The following is a 25339-nucleotide window of genomic DNA, read 5'->3' as shown; positions in this document are numbered from 1 at the left end:
AGTCCCCTAGATGCATTTCTAATTTCAAATTTTGAATTTCAAGTTTTGGTGTCACTATTCACCTCATTGATCAACAAAAATGTTGACTTTTGCATAGACAATAGGTACATTAGTTTTAACACTCCCGATGTACCACATTTTGCATTTAAAACTTGTTGGAATCAATTACCAAATCCATTTCCAAGCTTATTTCAAGTTTTCATGTCACTATTCACTTCATTAGTCAACTAAAATGTTGACTTTTGCATAAAAAATATGTACATTGACTTTGACACTTCAAACATACTACATTTTTCATTTAAAACTTGTTGGTTTTGGTCACTTTCTCAAAGCTTAGGTGATTTTGGCAAAATTACCAATTTTGATTTTAGTCTTTGCGAAGTTTCACTGTTTCATTGGTCGATTTACTGTTGGAATTTGACAAAACTTCCTTCATAGAAAATGTTCCTTATTTTGTCTAGTTGAATTTCTTTTTTTGAATCACTCCATTTGGAGTTTTGTAGCTCAAGTTATGGCCAAAATAAGTTTACTGTTCACGTGTACTGTTCCTGTTAAGATTTTGGGTTTTGGCAGATTTTGGTCCAACTTTGGTCAGTAATTTGACCAAGTTAAGTTCCTAATTTGGTCTAACTTTCTTCATATGAAATGTTCTACTATGCCTTAGGTTTCCATCGGTTCAAGAATCGCCTAAATCCGAGTTTTCTAGAGAGAGTTATAGTCCTCCAAACATTGCTGCTCAAATGAAAATTCTGGAAATCTCAGTACAGTAAACTTCACTTTGCTCAATGATTTGATTTGGTTCTGGTCATAATTTTGGGTAGGTTTCTTCATGAAAGTTGTTTGTCTATGTCTTAACTTGTTTCTGTAAACATTTTAGGTCAATTGACCAAATCTACAGTGAGTTATGGCCAAATGAACAGTTACTGTTCATTTGGTCATTTCTGCAGGTGCTGTTGCAGGGTGTTTGGATTGGGGCCAAGTTTTGGTCCTCTTGCTTTAGTCTTTTGGGCATGGTTTCTTCAGCAAAAATGTGCCATTATAAGCCTAGTTTCATGTCCAATTGGCCAAATATCAATTGGACCTACACAGCCAAAGTTATGGCAGTGCAAGTGGACTGAATTTTCAGTCCCTCTGCTGCTATCCTAGGGCAGCCTACAACTTCACTTTGCAATCCTATTTTTCAGTCCATAATATGGTCAACTTACCTAAAATGGTCACTAATTGACCATTAAAATGTGCTCTAACAATTTCATAAGCCAAATCAATTTTTTCACTTCTCAAAACCCTAATGTCCAATTCAATTTGCCCATAAACCTCAATTAGCACACTAGTTCAACATCCATGCATATTTATACCTTAAACATCATTTCTATCCACTCTAAATTCATTAAAACAATCAAACTCATCCTTCCTTAGGGCTGCCAAAAATTCAAGGGATGCATACACTTAACTTTTATTCATTTAATTTACAATTTCTCACTTATTTCAAGCTTCTAACATGGAATCAAAGAAGTATATATATAAGTAGGCACTAACCTCTTGTAGGGCAGAATTTTCCCAAGCTTGACTTCACTTTCTTTCACTTTCTAGGCTGCCAAACACTTTCCCAAGAGCTATGGACAAGTTTTAATGAAAGGGGTTTAGGGTCTAGTAGTGGAAACAAGAGAGAAATGAAGCTTAAATGAGCTTTAATGGTGGAACCTCTTCTCTCTCTCTCTCTCTCAACGTTTTTTAGGCTGCCCAAGGTTGAAGATGCAGATTGGTTTTTCATATTTTTGGTCTCCTTTATCTCTTTTAATAAGTTTAACAAATTGTGATTGGTGGAGGAAATTTAAATGACACATATGATGTCATAATTAGCATTTTCTTTCATTTTCTTTTCTTCTCTTCTCTACTCATTTTCAATTTAATTTTTAGCAATATTTATTCATATTTTAGATCATAATAATTATTTACTCAACTGAAAAAGTCGGCCAAAAATCGTCTCTGAAGGCGAAATGACCAAAATGCCCTCCGTTTGGCTTAACGGGTCAAAATTGTCTGTACCGAATGAAAAATTTTTCTAAATATTTTCTTGGCATTCTAATGCCATAGGAACCTCAATGACCCTTCTCTGGAGTCTCAAAAATTATTTTATAATTTTTCCCCCGGGTCTAGGGCTCCTCGTTGCGAGAACCGCAACTTCCCTCTGGTTACCCATCGCTTGGGCACCGGCTCATTTAACTTGGTTGTATTTTATTTCTAAAATTTTTACTATATTTTTCTTATTAATATTTGAGTTAATTTTGGTCCCTCACTTTAGTTTAAATATTTTTCCCGACGTTCTAGCTGTCCGGACCGACACCGGTCACCGGAATAGTAGAATGTACGGAGTTGCTACCGGGAGGGTGTTACAGATTCAAACAACTTTAAAAATTCAGATTTGAATCACATTCAAACAACTTTTAAAATTCAGATTTGAATCACATTCAAACAATTTTTAAAATTCTGATTTGAATCATAATTTAATTGTATGATTAAAACTACTAATTAAACACTTTAATTAGTCAAAGAATAGGCCTTAGATCATACAACAATTGCAGAATTAAAAGCCAAACCTTGAACCACCCATGGAACCAATGTTGCCGCCACCAATGGTGGCTTCACCATGTGTGCCGCCACACCTCTTGATCCAACCAGCAATGAATCAATCATCTCATGATCAAATCACACAATTAAATCATATAATCAACAATCTAAATGGCAAATATAGTGGCTCTGATACCAATGTTAGGAACGGAAGCGTGAAAAACACAAGATTATACCATTGAATTCAAAAATTTTCACCTAGGGTCACATGCACCATGCAAGATTTATTTTTATCTATTTGATTTCAATGATAAACAACATATTAAAACTCTTTTAATATGTTTTTGGATCTGTATTTGCCATTTAAGATTTTAAAATTAATCAGATTAATTTTAGAACCCTAGATTAAATCAAGAACGATTACACTAACCTCTTGATGCAATCGCAATGTCCGCGCTTTGAGATTCGTCTTCAAGACACCAAATGTTGTCCCTCTAGCTTGTCCACACCAAGAACACCTATGGCAGCCCTTGAACAGCCTCTAAAGCTTTTTCTATTAATTAGAAATTCAAGTTCTGCCTTTTAAGAGATTAGAGATGTAAACAGGACACTAGAAACAATTTCTAGTGTTCTTAATTCAAGAGATTAATGGCTAATCTCTTTGAATTGATGAGAGATTAAGAGAAATAGCTGGAGATGCTCAAAGTGGCATGACAAATGAGAGGAGAGGCTGCTGGTTATTTTTTCTTTTCATAACCACACTTAAATAGCTAGGTTAACACATTAAACCCTAGCCACATGTCACCTTTTGATTAGCTCTTGGTTTAAGTGACCCAATCACATTGTGCCAAGTGTCAAACCTATATTTAATCTTGATTTTAATCATCTTACATGATTAAAAAACATTTGGCAAGCTTATGTGTAATCCCATGTGTCACCATCTCATGGTGCCACGTGTCACACTGTGAAATGACCAAAATGCCCCTGTGTCTTAATTTTGAGTTCTTAACCCAAAACAATTATTTTCTTCTTCTAATTAATTTATATCAAATATAAATTAATTAATTAATCTCTATTAATTAATTTCTCATCAATTAAATTCATATTTAAACACTTTAAATATAAATTTAATTTATACTACACATCCAATAATCTAGATTTGGTTTCAAGTCATGCTAGGGACTTTGCAATTTAATTGCAAACCAAATCTATTTAATTAATCAATTAAACTCTTTAATTAATTAATTAAAACATATTTAAATAGGTGATAACTTGTGTATGTGTGTGACTTACTAGGCTCATCACTAATTGGCAATGAGACATGATATCAACTCTTAATATCATCAGAACTCTTTCTTACCATAAATGATTTCTCTAAATCATTTTATGAACCTCATAGACCGTGGTTAACACCTAGCATAGCATGCCATGGCCACCCAATTAGTAATAAGATTTACCTTAAATGAACCTATAATCATATGTTACCATACACTAGAATCTCTCTGTTACAAAATCCCAACTCAAGCTGGAGTCATGGTTTATGTCAAACTCCATTTGCTATGAATATTATGTTCTCTTTTAATTCCAGTTCTTGATTAAAAAGATTTTTCTCATCAGAAACTCTTTTCTGAATAAATCTATGTGTCCTGGCCAGGAACTTGAAACATCAAGAACAATTAAATGAACATAGGATTTTATCTCTATTTACTTAGAGGAACAGATTCCATCTTGATCAACACCTACCTCCATATATAACTAGCAGGAGCCAACACATGCCCATATACCCATACACAGTACAAGTATGAAAGCAGTATCAAACTCAAACTACCTATATACAAGATAACTGTGCTATCTCAGGTCTAAAGATTATATGCACTGATATGATTTATGACAAAACATTGACAAGAGTAAACTCCATGTGCTTGTCATAAGTGTCACTGGTTCGGCCTACTTATCATTTATAAGTGCCTATCATGTTTGTTATATGGCATGAGACTCACCATTCCATCTTATTTATATCTCATATAAATAACTTGGGAACAAACATGAATACAAACTTAAACGATAAGTCATGTCCTTATTATGAAGTATCCTCGATTGTGAACCTATTTATGATACTTTGTGCTAGAAAAATTGTCACTCATATTCTTAACAACTTAAGAATAATATTTCTAACAAAATATCAATGGACCTTTTCTATTACACATAAATATATTATGTAAACGGAAAAGTGGAAATGCTTTTTATTAATAAAATTATGTACAAGATACATACTAAATGATATGCTCTAGGGCATACTACTAACAGTGCACAATAACAATTTGAAATACGATATATAAATCTTTTATTGACAATTCACAAATTAAATAATTCACAATTCCATTTTACAATTTACAAAGTTCATATAACACAAATTTGATCAAATAACTAAATAATACAGTTTTGCCAATCAATAACACAATTTGATCAAATAACTGAACAATACAGTTTTGCCAATCAATAACACTATTTGATCAAATAACTGAATAATACAGTGTTGCCAATCAATAACACAATTTGATCAAATAACTGAATAACACAGTGTTGCCAATCAATAACACAATTTGATCAAATAACTGAATAACACAGTTTTGCCAATCATTAGCACCATTTGATCAAATAACTGAATAATACAGTGTTGCCAATCAATAACACAATTTGATCAAATAACTGAATAATACAGTTTTGCCAATCAATAACACAATTTAGGCCATGACATAATTTTTTCCGCACATGCCGTGTTGTACACCACGACAAAACACACTCACCCCAATAATCGAAATCAATGAGGGAGGAAGCTAGCTAAATAATGAGTACTCATCCACACTCACCTCAGACTGGCAAGTCAAAGAAGGAGGAATATAATCACACTGTCATGCCAAGTATGAATCAAAATAATTTCAAATCACAATATTTCATACAAACCACAAATCACATTTTATCTCAAAATTTTCATTTGCAAAGTTGGCAACACAATAATTTTCAAATAATATTCCCAAAACCAAAACAATCAAAAATTATTCATAACTCATTTCTCCAAATAAATTTGCTAGTAAAAGTAGTGAATATAAAAAGTATTGTGCACAGACACAATTTAAAACTATAATGTTCAAATAAATTTTTAAGTAGAAAATAAGAAATCAAAATTATTGTGCACAAACACAATTTAAAACAATAACTTACAAATAATCATAATTTATTTCAATTGAAAAATTCAAAAGAAATAACTATTGTGCACAAACCTCTGATAACTGTCTCTTGCCTCTGACTCAGTGTTTCCTTCCCTTTCCCTGAGTCTTTGCTAACTGAAACACACAATTTGAAGTGTTTCAGTACTCATTTAAACCGTCTATAACAATAAGGCTTAATACTTAATTTATTGAATTATATTATTTCCTTAGTCAACCTAAGATGTTGACCCTCGATGCAGTCTAGGTGAATTAGGTTTTAATGTTACCAATATGTCACATTTGTAGCCTTTTAGTATTGGTACATGTTACCAAATTTATTTTCATGTATATTGCGTTTTATTGCAATTTGTCGGATTCCGATATACTAATTTGACCTAGCCGGATGACCTAGTTCCCTCGCTTTTCGGGTTTCGGTCAAAACTACAAACTTGTAGATCTATGTCTTATTGCACGCAGGGCAAAATTTCAGGTCATTCTGAGTTTACTAGACCAAGTTATGGTCATTTTACTATTACTGGTCAAAATGTACCAAAATGGTCACTTTAGGTCATTTTTAGGTCACTTTTGATTCGGCCATTTTTTGGACCTGAACTTGTGCAAGCTATTTGGCTTGGTTCTGGCCATTTCTGGGCTTTGGTGTCTTCATAAGACTTGTAGATATATGTCTCAACTATTCATGGTAAAAATTTGAGGTCAATTGGACCTGTTTTGAGTGAGTTATGGCCAAAACACTAACTGCTGCCCAAATAGTCAATTTTCAGGCCTTAAATGCACTAATCCGGATTTGGTCATTTTTCAAGTTACCTTCCAAGCAGAATTTTGGTAAGCTTCCTACATGAAAGTTGGCACTTTTTGTGCCTAGTTTCACCTCCAATTGGTCTCATACCAATTGTAGCCACACACTTAAGGTTCTAAGCCAAAACACACACTGCCCTGCTATTCATTGTTCATCACTCATCAAATACACATCCTATGCCTACCAAGTTAACTCTTACATGTCATTTCTGTTTTGTACCTTACCATTAACACATTTCACAACACTTTTTTGGTCATTTTGGCAGCTTGTAACCACACTCAATATGCACATTATAGTACAGAATTTTCCAAGTTCAAATTACAAATAATTTAATCACATAACCTAGCTCATTTACATGTCCAAACTCACACCTTCATACACATGTACATGCTGCCATAACAAGTACCATAATTCAACAATATAATTTCATAAACCAAACCACAAAATAACATATCTTGATATACACTTCAAGTTTGCTGAATTGTACCTCTCTTTGACTTAACTTTCAAGCTTCCAAAATCAAGTGTACTTTCACATAGACTTAGTATACATCACCCAATTTAATCCTACACACATAAACACTTCATCAATACTTTAATCTATCATTTACATGCAAAGATAAACTGCCCTTATTGAAGTTCCATGGCTGCCAAAAATATACCTCTCCCTTAACTCATCAAACCTCAAAAATCCTTCCACAATTCAACTACCCATAACATCCACACAAGGTTTAATGAAACAATAATAAAAAACACATACTTACTACTTTGGAAACTCTTTAAAACCTTGACTAAACTTGATCTTCTTGCTGCTTATCTACTGCCCAAGTGGTGTAGAACAACTTTTGTGAAGGAATCAAATGGAATGGAGGTGGGATTCATGGTTGCATGGAGCTTGGGACAATTCGGCCATGGAGGTTTTCATCCTTCAATTTCGGCTGGTTTTTTGGGAGGTTGAAGAAGATGAAAATATGCTGTCCAAATGAAGGTTTAGTGGTCCACTTTAGGTGTGAGTGGAGCACTAAGTGAGAATATAATGTTTGTTTATTCTTAAGTTTCCTTATTCCCACATTAAGCTCCTATCTTTTGCTATTTACATTAGGTACTACCAATTTAATTTTTCATGACATTTTCCAAGTGTAATATCATGTATTTTTAATGGATATTTAGGTCAAAAGACAACTTGGGGTGTCAAATGACCACAATGCCCCTGTTCGAGTTGCATTCCCAATTTTTCAGTAACACCGAATTTGTCCGTTTTCTCAATTTCTCACTTTTCTTTGTACTAATTAATTAATTTTTCTTTGATATTTCTAATGGTATTTATACTTCAATACGTCTTTAATTATGTCTTAAAAATATTTTCTAGGATTCTCCGTGGTTCAGGGCTAGTCAACGGTCCACGCCGCGACTTCCCAGTGCGGTCACCCATCGCCAGGGTTCTTGGCTCGTTTAACTTGGTTACATTTCATTGCTATTATTTTTCCTTTATTTTTCTTGTATTTTCTTTTCTTGTATTTCATTATTTTATGTCTTCTCATCTATATCTAAGTGTAGTTCTAGGCATTCTAGCTGTCCGGACAGACACTGGTCACCGGAACAGTAGAACGCACTACCGAACATAGGGGTGTTACAAGGAGCGAGTTACTGGTTGTGATAGGTTTTGGGTTTGGTTGGGGAGTAGTATTGTTGGAGGGTCTTATATAGGTCAACCTGAAATGCTAGTGTGGGGCAAAGCATGGCTTAGGAGAGGTGATGGGTTGAGTGTAGGTATGGTTGAGGGTAGGTATGGTTAAGGGTAGGAATTGAAGTGCTGCTGGATGCGCTCTGAGTAAATACTTGGAGGTTGTAGTTCCAAGGTACTGCATGGGTATTAGTGACTAGGAGTTGAGGTGGGGTTCGGATGATCGTTATTGGTGGTACTAGTGGTGTTGGTGTGTTGGGAGCAGAAAAGACTATTCTTGGATTGGAGTTAGAGGCATCTCGGCCAAACCTGGCTGTGTTCACTTCATCCTCTATCCTCGACCTCTGCTAACATCTCAAAATTCTGAGTGATAGCATTCTCCGAACTTCCTACCTAAATTCATCACAGTTGTGCAACTCATGATCGGCCGCTCCTCCATGGTAGAGGCATCATGAATTATGTTGATCACTTTCCGACCCTAATCCCTGAGGGCATACATATCCCTCTCTTACCGTAATTGCAAAAATCTCCTTGAAATGCAGAATCGGTTGATTTACCTCCAAGATTGATCTTTCATCCCAAGGTTTTATCACATTGACGCCATTGCCTATACCATGATTGGGTAGTGAGTTTGAAGTGACGTTGGGAAGACAACCTTTTCCCTCAATTTTTAACCATCCGTTTCTGATCAGATCCTGTACTCTTCCCCAAAGAGCTCCACAATTATCAGTTAAATGCCTCACTGCCCCACCATTATATTCGCATCGGCATTAACATCATACCACCTAGAACATGATGGCTGAACCGGATCAAGGGGGATGGGCACTATCTGATTTATACCCAATAGGTATCGGTAGATTTCACTGAGCGGAAGGGGGAGAGGTGGATCAGGATTCCTTGGTGGTCTTAGGTTGGTTTGAGGAGCAGGTGGTCTTAATTGAATAGGTTGAGCAAGCAGTTTGGGGTGGTAAGCAGCTTGAGGTAGATATTGTGGGCGAGGGTGAGGATAATTTGGAAAAGGGGGGGGGGAACATTTGCTATTATTGGACCCTGAATTGGAGGGTATGGTCGAAAGTTATTTTGATGGAGTGGTGGTTGAGCTTGTCTAGTGATAGAGTGTACATCACCTTCCTTCTTTTTCCCGAAACTAGCAGTTTTCTTTGCGGGGTTTTCTTCAGTCAATTCCTGTAGCCTTCCTAACCTGAGGTTAGCTTCAATTATTTCGTCGGCCTGGATAATGTCGGAAAAGCTATTGAACGTATTTCCGATCATTAAATTGAAATACGGGGCCTTCAGGGTTTTGATGAATAGAGAGCAAAGCTCATTATAAGTAATTGGAGGATATACATCAGCTGCCTTCTCCTTCCATCTCTGTGCATATTCCTTAAAGCTCTCCTTCTCCTTCTGCACCAGATTTTGAAGGTCTCTTTGTGTCGGGGTGACATCGCAATTGAATTTGTACTACTTGAGGAAAGCATCAGCCAAATCTTTCTAGGAGTGTAGTTTACTCCTATCCAGCTGTATGCACCATCGTAAGGCTGTCCTAAAGAGGCTTTCATAAAAGAAATGGACTAGAAGTCAATCATCTTCCGTGAGGGCGCACATTTTGGCTATGTAAGTGGCCAAATGGATGTGAGGTCTGAATTCCGATATACTTGTCAAAGTCCAAGACATTAAACTTAGGCGGCATCACTACATCCGGTACCAATCTCAGTGAAGATAAATCCTCAAGACCAGTCATTCTAACCTCAACCTTACTTGGATCCGATGGAGGTAATGGGCCAATGTCTGCCCCAATGTCATCAATCTGTAGGGACTTTGAACAATGAATTAGTTTGGACCATTGTTTAGCATTCTGTTCCTGCCTTGAAACTCCTTCAATTGACTGACTCGAGGATGCCATTTTAAAGTTTCTATTTATCCTTTACAGACTCCAGTTTACAATACCTGTAGAAAGTAGGTCAGCAGAATAAATTTAGGTAATTTTGAATTAAGGTGATGATATCTTTACACCTATCAAGGTAGGAAGGTGTACAGATTATCTTATCAACATAATTCAAAATTATCTTTAAATTACATAAGAAAATTAAAAAGTAAACGAAGGAGTGGAGTAAGAGCAATTATGTCCCTTTTGTCTTACGAATAGGGAAAGTCCTAATACCGAATAAGTACTATCTAATTGGTTAATTCTATCTTATGAGGTAGTTTGCTATGGCTTTCAGCTAAGTGATATTTTAGCTCGAGTTCTAAAAGCTCAAAGGTTCCCAAATATCCCTATTGTATACAGCAAGGCCTCATTCCACCACCATGATACTAACAAGAGAATTCTATGAGTATCACAGTAGATGGAACAAGTTCCAATCTGAGCAAAAGCCTTCACAGATACTAACTAGGTAAAACCCACGGGTACCACTACATGACTCCCTCCTATTCCCTAAAAGTGTAAGAAAGCCCGGGTATAGGGCTGAAGTGTGTGAGGACATCGTGTAAGTAATCAGTGTGTGAAGGGACATATTTACCTCTTCCCTGTATGGGGGGAGTTTTAGACGAAGATTGCTATAATAAATATGATAAACAAAATAAGTAAAATGGTTAGAGAGAATAACAATAATCAATATATTAAGACTTTCAAATTTTGTAAGTTAAGCCCCCTAATTACGGCTTTACATGAACATAAAATTAAATCTGCTTTTAGACCTCTAAACCAGGGTTAAGGTGAAAAATCCCCAGCGGAGTCGCCAAGCTGTTACAAGGGTTTTGTGGTCGCCGGACGAACTCTCACTGAAGTGGGAAAAGTGAGGAGTCGCCACTTTAATTTTGAGGGAAATTAAAGAAAAGCATTTGTAAAAATTAAAATCCACTTCGAAAACAGAGATTCTAGGTTCGGGGTCCGTATACGGGTGCGAAAGGTGTTAGGCACCCCACCTCGTCCCTCAACGAGGGCAAGTAGATTTAATGTTGTGCTCTTTATAAATTCATAACTTAGGGTTAGAAGGATGATGTTAATCCTTTGTACGGATAAAAGGAATATTTGATATTTCACTATTTCGTGTTGCCTAAGAACACGAGTAGATGAGATGACCCTTCAGTGAATAGGCATTATGTAATAGATTTTTAGGGGGTTAATATGAATGCTAAAGTTGTGATATTCTTGGGGAAATTTTTGTCCTATAAATATGAGTGCTTGGAGGAGGACTCTCCATCGGGTCTCAACCTAATATTCGAGATACTTTGGGAAGAACTCTCCCGCCGATCCCGTGGTGTATTAAGCATTTAATTCGAGAGCTCGGGTAAGAACTCTCCCCCAATCTCTTAGTATATTTTAGTTTGAAATTAAGCAAAGAGAATTCGGGTAAGAACTCTCTCCCGATCTCTTAATGTATTCTATTAAAATTTAAGCGGAGGATTTCGGGTAAAAACTCTCCCCCAATCTCCACATATTTCATTAAGATTTTCGCCGAGAATTTGGGTAAAAACTCTCCCCCGATCTCTATATACTTTATTAAGATTTTAGCTGAGAATTTGGGTAAGGACTCTCTCCCGATCTCTTAATATATTGCGATAAAAATTAGGCTGAGTTCGAGTAAGAACTCTCCCCCAATCTCTTAATATATATCGTTAAAAAAATTTAGGCTGAGTTCGGGTAAGAACTCTCCCCCGATCTCTTAATACGTTGCATTAAACATTAGGTCGAGTTCGGGTAAGAACTCTCCCCTGATCTCTTAATATATTGCATTAAAAAAATTAGGCTGAGTTCAGGTAAGAACTCTCCCCCGATCTGTTAATATATTGCGTTAAAAAATTAGGCTGAGTTCGGGTAAGAACTCTCCCCCGATCTCTTAATATATTGCGTTAAAAAATTAGGCTGAGTTCAGGTAAGAACTCTCCTCCGATCTCTTAATATATTGCGTTAAAAAATTAGGCTAAGTTTAGGTAAGAACTCTTCTCCGATCTCTTAATATATTAATAAGAGCGGTGTTTTATAGGAACTTTGAATTAGGAATTCAGGTAAAGGATCTTTCTTGGTCCCTTTTATACGGGAATGAAATACTGAAGACACGGAAAACCCCTGTGTAAAGCTTTTTCTAGCTTACGGGACTTTATAACTAGATGGCGGATGATAGGCCAAACTCCTTACCGATCTTCTGCATGATCGCCTTATCAGAACTCTCTGGTTTGCGACATCCGATCTCTTTTTAGTCGCTCGCTCGAGTTCTGAACTTGTCTTGATTCCCGATCTATTGTCTTTTCATCTGGGTTCATTCCAAGGCCCGATCTCATGACTTATTTGCCTGATCTAATCTTGTTTTCAACCTATTCGACCTTTGCTACACCTATCTTCCTTTATGATTTTTCATTTATTCAGACCAAAAATTCTCATGTTAAAGTACTCCTGCCTATATTCTTTAGAGTTATTACGAGTCGCCGATGACTCAAACATCTACTCTCGAAAGGAATGAAAACTAGGTGATGATAATTGGAATTTACAAATGAATAAAAAGGAGACACAGAAAATAACTACGGACCAAGATAACCTATTCTGAGATTTAGTGTGACTGGATATAAAAGAAACTTTAAAAGAAAACTGGAGAAAATAGACCAAGGATGTAACACCCTCACTGTAGTAATTTCGCACATTCTACTGTTTCGGTAACCGCTGTCGGTCTGGACAACTAGAATGTCTGGAAATATATTTAGACTAGAGTGAGGAGTCATAAATAACTCAAATAAGAGTAAGAAAAATTAAGGAAAAATTTTAGAAATAAAATACAACCAAGTTAAATGAGCCGGGGTCCTAGCGATGGGTAACCCAATGGAAAGTTGCGGTTCTCTCAACTAGGAGCCCTAAACCCAGAGAAAAATTTATAAAATAATTTTTGGGACTCCAGAGAAGAGTTATTGAGGTTTCTATGGCATTAGAATGCCAAGAAAAAGTTTAGAAAAATTTTTCAATCGGTACAGACAATTTTAGTCTGTTAAGCCCAACGGAGGGCATTTTGGTCATTTCGTCTTCAGAGATGATTTTTGGCCGACTTGTCTAGTTAAGTAAATAATTATTATGATCTAAAATATGAATAAATATTGTTAAAAATTAAATTGGAAATGAGTAGAGAAGAGAAGAAAAGAAAATGAAAGAAAATGCTAATTATGACATCATATGATGTCATTTAAATTTCCTCCACCAATCACAATTTGTTAAACTCATTAAAAGAGATAAAAGAGACCAAAAATTGAAAAAAAATCTGCATCTTCAACCTTTGGGCAGCCAAAAACGTTGAGAGAGAGAGAGAGAGAGAAGAGCTTCCACCATTTTCAAGCTTAAATTTCCTCTCCATTTGTTCACCAATATTGTCAAGTCCCTTCACAAAAAGTTGATCTTTCACCTAAAAAAAGCTATTGACAGCCAAAGAAGAAGAGATTAGGGAGGTTTAATCAAGGTTAAGTGAAGCTCAAAAAGGTTAGTGCCTATACTTACTTCCCTCTCTTTTTAATCCTTTTTAGGAAGACTAATTAAATGAGAGTTTGTTGAAAAATTGAACAAAACAATTATATTGAAGTGTGTATGAAAATTTGCAGCCATGGGGGAAGGATGAGATTTGTTGATTTGTATGACTTGAATTGTTTAGAAGTGGTTTGTGATGAGAAAACTTGAGTTAGATATTGGATTATGTGTGTTAGATGTGTTAGATGGCATGATAGCATGAAATGGACACTTGGAAATTAGGGTTTGTGAAAACAAATTAGGGTTTGCTCATGAAATGGTATATTAACCTTGTAATTGTCAATTAGTGACCATTTGAATGTGTGTGAGGAGGAATTGAAGTGAGTAAGGACGTTGGAGTTGAGCTTAGGCATGCTGCCCTTGGTGACCTGCAGGACTGGTTGTGAGTCCAGCAGGTTTGGGCAGCCATAAATGGAGTTGCATATGTTCAATTGGTACAAGGCTAATTGGACATGAAACTAGACACATAATGGCACAACTTTAGTGAAGAAACCCTGCCCAGAAAATCAAACCAAGTTGACCTAAAAATTGCCCTAATCCGGGTGACTTGCATTCTACCTGGGCAAAATGACCAAATGAACAGTATTTATTCATTTGGTCATAACTCAGTGTAGAAAGGTCCAATTGACTTGAAATTTTACCAGAAGAAAGCTGAGACATAGCCCTACAACTTTCATGAAGAACATAAACTCAAATTCTGAACCTAACCAATTCAAATTGCCAACCAAGCTTAGGTCACCAAATCTACCAGAACCAGTTTTGCCCAGAATTCTGGATTCTGTCCAATCCGGCCAGTTATGGTGTTTAGGCCATAACTTGAGCTACAACACTCCAAATGGAGTGATTCAAAAAAAGAAATGTAACTAGACACAATAAGGAACAACTTTTATGGAGATAATTTTGTCAAATTCCTACTGTACAAATGACCAATGGAACAGTAAACCTAGGGTATGAAATCTGAAAATTTTGAATAACATAAGATAAGCTTTGAAATGGTATTGAAAATTAATATCAACAAAAATAAAATACAAAATGTGGTATCTTGATGAACTTAGGTTCAATAAATTTATTATTTATTAAAAAGTCAATAATTTGAGTGAATAGTAATATGAATAGTAATACAAAGACACAAAGTGTAATAACTAAATTGGTAGAGGAAATTAAGGTATGAAATTTAGAATCTATGAAATGTTCATGGATTACTTGGAATAGAAATAGTAATTTACCTAAATGACTTAATGAACATTTAAGTTATGTGAATATATAATTAAGATTTGTATTCCCATTACTAGTAGGTTTAATAAAACATGAGTGATACCACTTGAATATGAAATGAAATTAACCTAGATGGATTGTTGAGACTTATACTCCCAACACCAATAGAGTTCATAATATATTAGCAATACAACTTAAAGTATGAAATGTACCTTACATGAATAGATTGTTGAATGAATAAATGTGATAAAAGTGTTACTTGGGATTTAGGTTCCAATCAAGAGAGAAAGGAAAGATGTTTTGAATGTCAATGGTACATGAGATTAAATGAATGTGAATTGTAATTAGTATGAATATTACGATGAATGCATAAATTACCTAGAAATGTGAATTTGGAAATTATGTTTCCATTATAAATAAAATTAGAATACTATAAAAATATAAATGAAAAATATAATGAAATGATGAAACATATAAACTCTTAATGGTATTATGTGCCATTGTATTGCCTAGACATGTGCGTCAGATTGGATAGATTGGCATGCCAATAGGGTATTGTTTTACCAGTACTGCGAAAGGCTTTATGTCTGTATTCATGGCTTTATGCTCGTATTCATGGCTTTATGCCCGTATTTATGGCTTTATGCCCGCACTCATGGCTTTATGCCCGATTATGTGTTATCATGGCTTTTTAGCCATACTGAATGCATACATGGTTGACGTTCTGCGTCCCATGGTATGACGGCCCGAGGCACCGCAGTGTCCAGTGCCAACGACCCTTTATCCAGTTTAGTCAGCCTGTCCTAGGTTACTTGGGCAGTCTAATTTATTAAAATAAGTTATGAATATTAGTAATTAAAAATGCTAGAAAGTAAATAAATGAGAAGAAGTTCTGAAATAAATTAGATTAGCTTCAAAAATTTGTTCCTTAGAATGATCTGAAGTAAATTAAACTAGTTCTAAAAATTTTAAATATTACGAAATGATTATAAACAACTTAGAAGGTATCAAAGAAGTGATAAAAAGACTAGTAGAAGAATTATAACTTAAATAACAATACAAATGTGACTTTCATAAGAATATAAGTATGAATTTTAGATTTATTTGTACATGATATAAATGATTATTGTAAACTTATGAAAGAAGTGATTCTAGAGAGCAACATAAAGGACGAATTATATATTGTATAGAAAATTTCATATGAAACCAGTAAAATTCTTGAGTATAGAAAATATGCTCCAATTATTTTTACTTGTTATATTATTTCCTTGTTATATTATTACACCATTAAGCAGCAATGCTTAGCGCGATGGATTTGTTTCCTCGCGCAGGTACTGAAGTTAAAGCATAGCGAATACCAACCAGAGATTTTGGAGTTCTGATCTACAGAGTGTTCAAGGTTGTCACCTCCTCAGCAATGCATGTAGATAGGGCCCATATAGATCATATTATGTATTTTGTACATTATAATTAGTTATTATTTGTAATGTAAACTATGAATTGTATGTTGAAATATAGATTATGGAACTGTAATTAATTTGTAGATCATGTAAATTATAAATTTATGTAATCAGTCTATAAATCATATAAATTAATAAAACTTGAGAATTTATATACATAAATTGTGCATGAATGGAAATGCATGGAAATGAATATGAAATTGAGATATATGAATGAGATGTGAATTATGAGAATAATTGTTGAGATTTTTATTGTAAAATATTATTGAAAATTTCAAGCAGGTAATAGTGAAGTACGCCAACTGATAATAAAATAGGAAAAACTCTGCTGGTTTCTCCGTTTAAAAATAATTGATATTAAAATATAACGAGATCAAATTATTAAAGGAATAAAGTAAGATAAGATAGGGTGCTCCGGCACTGAATGTAGCACGCCTTGCTTGGCTACACTGTAGTCGGGTGAGGCGTGTTACAAAGGATATTCAACAAAATGACAGTTTAGACGCTTACCTATGGAAAGTTAGGGAGACAGGAGAGCTGACTCCGGTACCCACAAATCTTAGAAAGGTGAAAGCTGACGGCCACAGAGCTTGAGCTTACCAGAGGTAATAGGAATAAAGCGAAATGAGGTTGAGCTCAGAAGGCAATGCACAGACACTAAAGTGATGGGAATGAGGCAGTGCGAAGATAGTTTCACAGAGTAGTGCACAGGTATTGAAAATGAAAATCTCAGGATTTAGAGCTCCTTTTGATGAAATACTTCAGAAAATTGGTTTCTAAAGTTTCTCAGCACTTTGAAAGCTCTAAATGACAAGCAGCAAAACTGAATCAAAGTCCAGAGTCTTTCCACGATAATCACCACCTTTTTTTCTACAGTGTTGCATGCAGGTATTTATAGGGAATGGGTGTCCAAAATGACGGGTCATGATCTTATCAGGGGGAGACGGAAGGCTTAGTTTCAAAAGGACATAATCTGATGTCTGAGAATTAAAAAGAATCAAAATGGAGGGTTAGGATTTTGTTCAAAATATCTATCCTTTCTTCCCTTAATCCAACAGTCAAGGGTCTCGCCTTGCGAAATGGATCCAAAGGCTGGGAATAAAAGGCGCCGAATCTATCATCTGTTTTTGATTTGAGGGCTCCAGATCCATCCTTACAATTATAATCGACGATGTAGATCGGGATGTATAGTGCTGCTTTAATCGTTTTAGCATCTGGCTGCTAGGAGGGTGTCCTTGCGAATGAGATGTGTGGTAAGCATCGGATAATGCCTGCAATGCTTTAACTAACTCGAATCTAACAATGGGGGAAGCTAATTAAAGGCCGTGATCGGTAATTATTCAACTCCCTGAGTTCTCCAATCTTACGGGTCGTTATTTACTTTTCCAATCTTCCCATTATGACCGGCCCTTTTTAGGGTCATTATTCCGATCTCTATCTCTTGCATCGGGTCCCCTCTTATTTCCCGATCTCTCTCATTCCTGATCTTTCCTCTCTATCTACTTATATTGGTCAAAGCAATAAATTCTTCAGTTACCGATGCGTCCGCTTCGGGTTCTCTATGCAATAAATGCTAGCGCCCTATATATATGCCGAGGGATTTTCCTTTGCATATTCACAACTTTCTACAGTGAACCTTCAATGTTTCGTTCTTCAATTTTTGGCTTTTGCGGCAAGAATACTTCCCATGACAACCACTTTAATCTTTTTCCGAATGCTTTCTTTGTTCATTTGCTAAAAATGAGCAACTCCAATGATCAGAGGTTCATGAGGGTGTCATCCGATGATGGTGAGGGAACTGAACTAATTAACCGATCAAGGTCAAAACTAACTACCGCACCGATCTCGGGTCGGCCCATCGGCATGGCTCGTAGATCGATCTCTGACAAGAGGACCTCTAATTTCAATCTTAATATTGGTGACCGCCTCTTGAAGTTTACTTGGTTCCTTACCATCTCGAGGGTCCCGATTGCAGCTCGGCTCTGGTCGATGACATCAACAATGACGTCGCTCAATATCATGAGAGTCATAGTCACCCCACCTGAGCTGTACATCTGCCTAGTATTTATTGCTGGCTTTCTGATCAAACACATCTTTTGATTCAGCTACAAGACTAAGCTTTGACATAGGCCAGCATTCTGGGCTTCGGAGTAGTCTTAAGCTAGGTAGAATATAGTGCTGATTTTGAGAAATCGCCCAAATGATGCAATCAGATCTTTTGAGATCGCCCAAATGATGTAATCTGATCTTTTGAAAATGAAATAAAATTTTTGCTTTAATATTTTTTTTTTGTTATTGCATTGGTTATTTTTCTGATCTCAAATAAGTGTATTCGATATGATCCCTAAACAAATTGCCATTCGCCGATCCGTGGGTTTGGAAATTTGTTTAATCCGATAACCTTAGTGGACCGATGTCATTTATTCGATTTTTTACTATGTTTCTGGAACCTTCTTATGACGTGTCAAGGAGGCGGCCGGGTTCCGCTAACCGATGCGTCACTTGGGACTTCGTAAGCATTTAATGCTCAGGCGGGTATAAATTGGGGAAAGGTTAGTCATTTGTTTCCTTATGTCATTTTCAGACCTTTCCCTAGCGATTTCAACACTTCCTCTCGCTTTCTAAAGTTTTCAGGCACCTATTCACACTCCAGTAAGGGCTTTAATCTTTTTCCGATCAATTTTCCTTTTTATTTTGTGAAAATGAGTGGTACCAAGGGTCAGAGAGCTGTCAGCCCACCTTCCGTCCATATTTTGTGGACCTCGGAAGAAGGCAACGCGATTAGACCAAGCGGACGATCCAGCACAGCTATCATTCCACTTACTAGTCCAGCTACTAGACCGAAGCGAGGAACGTCTTCGAGAAAGGAGAACCTGCCAGTTGATGAACTGCCGCCTGTCCTTAGAGAGACTGATCTCCAATCCATAAGCCAAGAATACAATCTGCGGATTGACTCTTTTGAACTAATCAGATGCCATGGCGATCTTCGGGCCGATCACTTCTTTAAAGAAAGCGATCTTATCATAGTGTACAAAGAGCAACTGAAGTCCGGGCTCCGTTTTCCCTTGGATGGATTTTACAAGGCCATCCTAAAATTCCACAATATCTTGGTAGCTCAAGTGCATCCGAACTCCTAGCGGACTTTAGTAGCCTTCAGAGGTCTCTGCCGAGCCAAGAGACTGGAGCCCACGGTTAGGGTCTTTACCAAGCTGCATAGGCTCGCTCGAAGAAAGGATGATGAATTCTAGTTTTTTCAGGCAAAGCCGAACTATGGGCTTTTCACCGATCTCCTTTCTTCGCTAAAGAACTGGAAGGATCGATTTTTCATCCTTAGGAGCAAGGATCAAAACGGCTTTGAGGCAATCCCACATAATTGGAATTATTTGGTCCGCTAAGTCCCTAAGAAGCTTACTTTGAATAAAAATGAAGATGCCATGGTGAAAGAATTAAAAACTCAGGTGGCCACCTATAAATATTTGTGCTTAGATGCGGTCATAGCCGAACTGAAATGGTGGATGATGCGGCTGATCTCCCATGAAGATTACAAGCTTCAGCTTTCTGACCTCAGTCCTGCTATTGGTACAATCTAGATCTCTAGTCTCTCAATCTTAGCAAACTCACTAACTTCTTCTTTGTGCAGGTATGGTGGGTGGTGACGCTTCCAAAGAGAGCTGCAAGCGAAAGAGAGAGGTTTCCCGAAAGGTATAAGCGATGAAAGAGGCTAATGCCACCGCTGCTCAAACACCTCGACGAGGCTTGGTAGAAGTACCGAGCTCCCCTCCTCTACCTCAGGAGTAGCCAGCCTCGAAAGTAGAGGTCGTCGTCTCTCCACCTCAACAGATTGAATGTCTGCCTCCTCTGATCTCTTCCAGTGTAGAAGGGGGGTCTTCTGGTCCTACTGTTAGAACGCTCTCCTGAGGAGCTCAACTCCTTATCCAATTGCTAAAAAGAAACCGCTCTACCCGAGGGAATCCTAGTCTAGCCAAGGTCATGGGCGCTTCCATCTACTTTCAAGAAGATCGGAACCAGTTGGCTGAGGAGAGTATTGATGATATTCTAACTCAGACAATGAGTTTGGGCTTGGAGGCTATTGCAAACCAACACGTGATCAGAGAAAAAGCCCACGTCTTAAGGAAGGAGATTCTTAAGGCGGTCCAGGATGCATCAACGGCAAAGGCTCAGCTCTCCACTGCCAATGATTAAATCATCAAACTGGAAGATCGGGTGAAGTATTGCGAAGAGAGGATAACTGAAGTGGAGCAAGAACTTAAAGTCTCCATGGCTAGTCGATCTATCAATCTCACTTATTTTTCTGAGGAACTTCGGGCAAAGGAGGAGGAGCTCCAAGCAAAGGAGGAGGAGAGCACTATAAAAGAGGCTGGGGCATATGTGAACGCCCCTAACGACCTCCTGTCCGAACTGAAGAAGCGTTATCCTGAGGAGGACTTTTCCTGGATGGATAAGCTCATCCCAGCGGCCGAAGAGGACAGCGATAAGGAGCACGAGGGTGAGGAGGGAGAGAGGAATGTAACTGGGGTGCAGGGCAGAGAAGACCCCCCTTGCTAATTGACTTGTATATATTTCTTTTTTTTGAAATGAATTGAAGTCTTTGATGAGATTGGAAAGCATCCAAACCAAATTTTCTGAGTACTTAATTGATTGAATGCAGTTGAACATTAAACCTGAGAGCGATTATTAATCAAAAGATATCAAATTACTCCAAGAGATCGGAAAAATGTTACACGCGAACATGAGATCAGACGGAGCCATGACCAAATATCGAATGGAACTTTAGAATATTAGAATTGCAAAGATTTGACACTGACTTTAACTTTTAAGGTCGGAACCATTATTAGACCAGATAAAAACCTTAACTTCATTTTGAGAAATATCTGGGCAATTCGAGAAAGAAGCCCAATCACAACATTAGTCAAATGGAATTTTGTGATATTTGTACATAGAGAGATCGGAAAACAACAGCAGGCAAGATTGGATGGTCCGGAGATCCAATATTGACTCGAACTCATCTGATAAAGACCAAGGGATCGGAAAGCAATCTAGGTTGAGCGTGAGATTGATTTGTTCCAGGGATGAGCGATCAGCAGGTTTGGAAAAACTACTTATGATTGGGACATTGGTCGAGAACGGATAATAAAGTTTCAATTTTAAAAGAATCTTGCCTACGAAGGTCGGCCAAAAAATGGTGTCTACAGTCATCTAGATCACAATAGAGCATATAATCCCTTGAACTGAGATAACACAGTTATTATGTATATAGGTGATTTGAGTTTGATACTGTTTTCATACTTGTACTATGTATGAGTATATGAGCATGTATTAGGTCCGACTAATTATATACGGAGATTAGTGCACCGCTAGAAAATGCCTTTTTAACCACATAGGGTCCCTCGTAAGTTGGTAACCATTTGCTCTGAGGATCATTTTGATTTGGGAGGATCTTTTTCAAACCCATATCTCCCGATTAGAATTCGCACGAGCGAATGTCTTTATTAAATGCTTTAGCCATTCTCCTTTGGTATAATTGCCCATGACACGCCGCTGTTAGTCTTTTCTCATCTATTAGATTCAATTGATCTAACATCGACTGAATCCATTCTGACTTGTCGATTCCTGACTCTTTTAGAATTCTCAGGGAGGGAATTTCCACCTCTATAGGTAAAATAGCTTCCATTCTGTAGATCAATGAATATGGAGTTACCCCAGTCGATGTCCTTATGGAGGACCGATAAGCATGAAGGGCGAAGGGAAGCATATCATGCCAATCTTTATAAGTGACGGTCATTATCCTTATTATTCTCTTGACATTTTTATTAGCGGCTTCCACCACTCTGTAACATCCTCCCTGTACCAATTTTGTATGTTCTGTTGCTCCGGTGACCTAATGTCAGTCCGGGTAAGTCAGGATGTCTGGAACTATACTTCAGTGATAGTGAACAGACATATAATGATGAAATAAATAAAAAGAAAATACAATAAAAGTTAAGAAAAATAAAAGAGAGAAAATGAAACTAAGTTAAACGAGCCGGCACCGTAGCGATGGGTGACCGTACCGGGAAGTTACGGCGAGGCAATTGCTACTCCAAGACTGCAGGGAACCCTCGAAATTAAATTTTGAGACATAATTAAAGGTTTATTGAAATGTAATTAATACTAGAAATATCAAAGAAAAATTAATAAATTAATATAAAGAAAAATGAAAAATCAAGAAACAGACAAAAATCGGTGTTACTGAAAAATAGGGAATACAACTCGAAAAGGGGCATTTTGGTCATTTGATACCTAGAGTTGCCTTTTGACCTCAATATCCATTAAAAAAATTAATGATATTATACTTTGAAAATATCATGAAAAATAAAAATGAGATATATAATGTAAATAAAGAAAGAATGGTGGTTAAAGTGTAAATGGTGAAACTTTAAATCATTAAACATTAAAAAAATAGTTTAGTGCTCCACTAACTCCTAATTTGGGACACATAAGGGACTTTGGGACAGCAGATCCTACTCATTTCATCTTTTTCTTGCCAAAATGGAGCTCTCAACCAAAACCTCCATGGACGCACACATTGAAGCTTTCTCTCTCTATCATCAAGCCATAATTTCTGAAATTGTTCTCCATTAAAGTTGATCTACACATCTTGGAAAACCTATAGGCAGCAAAAAGTAGAGTAAATTCTAAGGTTTTATTAAGGTCGAGTTGAGGTAAGTGTCCAAATCCCCTCCCTTGCTTTAGTAAACTTCATGTTTAAGTTAAGGTGAGTTGAATGGTGAAGAGAATGGAAGAATTTATTGAGTTATGGTATTGTTCAATTTTGGCAGCCATGAGAACCTATGTTGCTTGAGTTTTTTTTACCTCTAATGGATGGAAAATAATGTTGATTTAGTCATTTTAAATTTGCAGCAATTTAGTTTCCATGTATATGTACATTGAGTACTTGAAATTAAGGGTTTGGAAAGCAATTTGTGTACCTTAGTAAACTGCCACTTTTGGCAGCCTTTAAATTCATGAATTAGTGTTTGGTTTTATGAATTTTCTTGATAAATTATGGTGAAGATGAATAGAGGGCAATGTATGTGAAGTAATGGTTGGGAGGTATATGTTATAATCAAGTGTTTTCATGTATATATTATGTTGAATTTAACTTTGCAAATTAGGGTTGTATAATGTACATGGACCACTTGTATATTCTGCCCAAATGGACATGATTGAGATATGATGAATGGTATAGAAGTGTTATGAATGTATATTTATAGTTTTAGGAGGAGGAGAAGTGTCATTTGGAAGTGTTCTTTATGTACAGATTTTGTGTTGTGAATGCAGTAGGTAAATTGAACCATAAGTGACAATTAGTGACCCCAATGGGTATGAGGCCAATGGCAGGTGAAACTAGACACAAAATAGGCTAACTTTTATGTAAAAATATTGCCAAATTCTGTCTATAAACTGACCTTAAAAATGACCTAATCCGGAATTAGTAAGTGCAAGCCCAGATTTTTGACCATATGAATAGTAGTCACTAAGATAACCATAACTCACTCAAAATAGGTCCAAATGACCTGACATGTTTACCATGGAAAGCTTAGACATAGAGCTACAATTCTTATGAAGACACTAAAGCCCAGAAGTGGCTAGAACCAAGTCAAACTGCCAGAACTGAATTTGACCTAAAATTGACCAAATTTTGCACTAAAGATGCAATCTATTCAGCTTTAGTAAATTGACCATATCTTGGTCTATACAACTTAGAATGACCTAAAATTTGTGCCAAAAGTTTAATAAGACATAGAACTACAATTTTGCTTCTTTGACCAGAAGCTAAAAACCAAGAGAAATAGGACATTAAGCTAGACCAATCTAGCACACTAAAACTGAAAATTTGACATTTACATACAATGAAGCTTGAAGTAATTTGGCAATGAATGCCAACTTGTGAAAAGGGTAAATTGCACTATATTGGCAGCATATTGAATTATAAATTGTGACATGTTGATGCTAGAATCAACTTATCCATAAAAAAAGGCCAACATTTACATTGACTTGTGAATTACATGATAACTAGTAAACTCAAAAAAATGAAAAATTAAACAATTAATTTGTAATGTGCCCTAGTTTGCCTAGTTGACTAGTTTGGATAGGTTGGCATGCCAATAGGGTTCTAACAGCTATTCTGTAAATGGCTTTATGTCATACTGTATTTTTACGGCATATTATGCCGCACTGTGACTTTAATAGCCTACGGCTATACGTATTGTATTATTATACTTGGCTTATCGCCGGATTGACTATATGGCTTTTTAGTCACACCATTTGCACACCGAGAGACACTTTGTGACTGATGGTGTGACGGCCCGAGGTACTAGGTACCCAGTGCCAGTATATCCATTTATCCAGTCTGGTCAATGTATAGGCTACACGGGCAGTTAATTTAAGTATTATTAAATTCAAATAGCTAAATTCAGTTTATTGACATACAGCACCACCAAAATTAGCAAAAAAAAATGAAAGGTTAGCAAATAAAAGTAGAAGCAACAACTGCAAAGAATATCGATGTTATAAATTCATAAAAAATTCATTTATTTTATTTTAGTATATATTTCTTTATATTTGGCACCACTAAGCAGAATTGCTTAGCGCGTTGCTTTTGCTATGCGTAGGTATTGGAGACACAGCTGGGGAGCTCAGCAGACCTACGACCGGGTGAGACATCAGATCGGCATAGGAGTCCAAAGTCATCTGCACTACACTGCATACATGGTAGGACTTAGGATCTTGTGTAATAACTATCAGTTGTATTTTGACATTCTGTTATGCAATATATATATATATCATAAAACTTTAACATTTGTAATAATTTGTACATATT

Source organism: Hevea brasiliensis, chromosome 11 (genome assembly GCF_030052815.1).
Source record: "Hevea brasiliensis isolate MT/VB/25A 57/8 chromosome 11, ASM3005281v1, whole genome shotgun sequence".
In the NCBI taxonomy this organism is placed as follows: Eukaryota; Viridiplantae; Streptophyta; class Magnoliopsida; order Malpighiales; family Euphorbiaceae; genus Hevea; species Hevea brasiliensis.
This window is presented reverse-complemented; position numbering follows the sequence as displayed.